This window comes from Propithecus coquereli, unplaced genomic scaffold (assembly GCF_000956105.1).
Source record: "Propithecus coquereli isolate 6110/MARCELLA unplaced genomic scaffold, Pcoq_1.0 Scaffold294, whole genome shotgun sequence".
In the NCBI taxonomy this organism is placed as follows: domain Eukaryota; kingdom Metazoa; phylum Chordata; class Mammalia; order Primates; family Indriidae; genus Propithecus; species Propithecus coquereli.
Window position 1 is genome coordinate 3,967,460 of NW_012148552.1, and position 2,880 is coordinate 3,970,339.

Genomic DNA, 2,880 nt, shown 5'->3' on the forward strand with positions numbered 1-2,880 from the left:
TTTTTTTTTTAACATAACTTCAAGATTGTATTGTCTTCCTAATAAAAGAAAAGACACTTAGAACTGGATCACTTGGCCCTTTCTCTTATCTCCTCCCAGTTCAGAATGCTTGCATCCCTTAATAGCCAGCATTCTCTTAGATCTGCATTTGAGCTCAACACACTCAACCTCAGCACAATCTTCTTTGCAGTTTGAGCCTTTTCCCGGAAAATCAGCTTAGTCTGCCCACCATAGCCACTTTGCTTCCTATCGTAATGCTGCTTTCCCTGGGCATACAGAGAATCCTTGCTCTTCTTGCACTGTGTCACTTTGTGGGGTTGGTGCTTGCCACAATTCTTACAGAAAGTCCAGCGGTTTTTAGGAACGTTCACCATGTTTGCGTGTGCGCTATTGGCAACAACAAAAAAAGAGTATTGACGTCTCAACCATATTAAATCTTCCAATTCATGAACATGGGATGTCTTTCCATTTATTTATGTCTTCTTTAATTTCTTTCAGAAATGTTTGCAGTTTTCATTGTACATGTCTTTCATCTTCTTGGTTAATTCCCAAGTACTTTATTCTTTTTAATGCTATTATAAATTAAATTATTTTCTCAATTTCCTTTTTTTGGATTGTTCATTGTTAGTGTATAGACATGCAATTGATTATTGCATGTTGACTTTCTATCCTACTACTTTGCTGAGTTCATTTATTAGTTCTACAGTTTTGTGTGCATGAGATCTTAAGGATTTTCCACATGAGTATATTATCTGTGAACAGAAATAATTTTTCTTCCTCTTTTCCTATTTAGATGCCTTTTATTTATTTTTCTTGACTAATTACTCTGGCTAGGACTTCTAGTACTACGTTCAATAGATGTGGTAAAAGTAGGCATCTTTGCCTTGTTCCTAATCTTAAAGGGAAAGCTTTAAGTCTTTCACCATTGAGTGTGATGTTTGCTGTGGGTTTTTCATATATGGCTTTTATTATATTGAGGTAGTTTCCTTCTATTCTTAATTTGAAAGTTGTTTTTTTTTTTTATCATGAAAGGGTGTTGAATTTTGTCAGATGCTTTTTCTCCATCAATTGAGATGATCATCTATTTTTTCTTCCTCATTCTGTTAAGACAGTGTATTACACTGATCAGTTTTCATATGTTGAACCATCCTTGCATTCCAAGAATAAATCTCATTTGATCATGGTGTGTAATCCTTTTAATATGCTGCTGAATTTGGTTTGCTAGTATTTTGTTGAGGACTTTTGCATCAATGCTCATGAGGGGTATTTATTGTTCTGTAGGGTTTTATTTTTGTTTTTACAGGGTCTTGCTCTTTTGCCTAGGCTGGAGTGTAGTGGTGTGATCATAGGTCACTGCAGCCTCAACCTCCTGCTCAAGAGATCCTCTCACTTCAGCCTCCCTAGTAGCTGGGACTACAGGCATGCGCCACCATGCCTGGCTAAATTAAAACATTTTTTTTTTTTTTTGAAGAGACAGGGTCTCACTATGTTGCTCAGGTTAGTCTTTAACTCCTAGGTTCAAGTGAACCTCCCACCTCAGTCTCCCAAAGTGCTGGGATTACAGGTGTGAGCCACCATGCCCAGCTACTAGTTTTCTTGTAGTGTCTTTGGGTTTGGAATCAAGGTAATGCTTAGCCTCACAAAGTAAGTTAGGGAGTGTTCCCTCCTCTTCAATTTTTTAGAAAAGTTGGAGGATTCATGTTAGTTCTTTAAATATCTGATATAATTCACTGGTGAATTCATCAATTCCAGGCTTTTCTTTACTGGGAAATTTTTGATTACTGATTCAATATCCTTAGTAGTTACAGGGGATATTCAGAGTTTTATTTCTTCATGGTTTAGTCTTGGCAGGTTTTGTGTTTCTAGAAATACTTCCATTTCATCTCGGTTATGCAATTTGCTGGCATATAACTGCTCATAGTACTCTCTTATAATCCTTTTTATTTCTGTAGAACTGGTAGTAATGTCCCCACTTTCATCTGGTTTTAGTAAGTTGAATATTTTCTCTTTTTTCTTAGTCCATCTACCTGAAGTTTTGTTATTTTTGTTGATTTTGTTCAAAGAATCAACTCTTGGCTTCAATTTTCTCTATTGTTTTTCCATTCTCTATTTCATTTATCTCTAATCTTCATTATTTCCTTCCTTCTGCTAGTTTGGGTTGTTTGTTCGGATTTTGCTAGTTCCTTAAGTTGTAAAGTTAGATTGTTGATTTGAGATCTTTCTTGTTTTTCAATATGTTTTTAGATATAAGTTTTCTCCTAGCACTGCTTTCATTGTGTTCCATAAGTTTCAGCATGTTGTTTTCTCATTTTCATTCATCTCTAAGTATTTAAGTATCTTCTAATTTTCCTTGTGATTTCTTCTTTGATCCATTGGTTGTTTGAGTGTGTTGTTTACTTTCTATAAATTTGTGAATTTTCCAGTTTTCCTTCTGTTACTGATGTCTAATTTCATCCCATTGTGGTAAGAGAAAATGTTTTGTATGATGTCTTTTTCAATCTATTGACTTAATTTACAACCTAACATATATCTGTCCTGGAAAATGTCCCATGTGCACTTGAGAAGAATGTGTATTCTGTTGTTGGGTAGTGTTCTTTGTTAGATCTAGTTGGTTTATAGTTCTGTTCAAGTCTCTGTTTCCTTATCTTCTGTCTGATTATTATATCTATTATTGACAGTGGGGTATTTAAGTCTCCAACTATTATTGTAGAGTTATCTTTCCCTCTAATTGTGTCATTTTTAGCTTCATATACGTTACGTACTCCATAATGAAATTTTGGTAAACAATGGGCCGCATATACTACTGTGGTACCGTAGGATTACTTTATATTTTTATTGTACCTTTTCTATGTTTAGATACTTAAATACTACTGTGTTACA

At 34.8% G+C, this 2,880-nt stretch overlaps 1 pseudogene; it reads right to left on the minus strand.

Annotated features, from left to right (window-relative positions):
* Positions 1–57: 57 nt before the first annotated feature.
* Positions 58–383, minus strand: LOC105813928 (annotated as a pseudogene).
* Between the last annotated feature and the right edge of the window lie 2,497 nt (positions 384–2,880).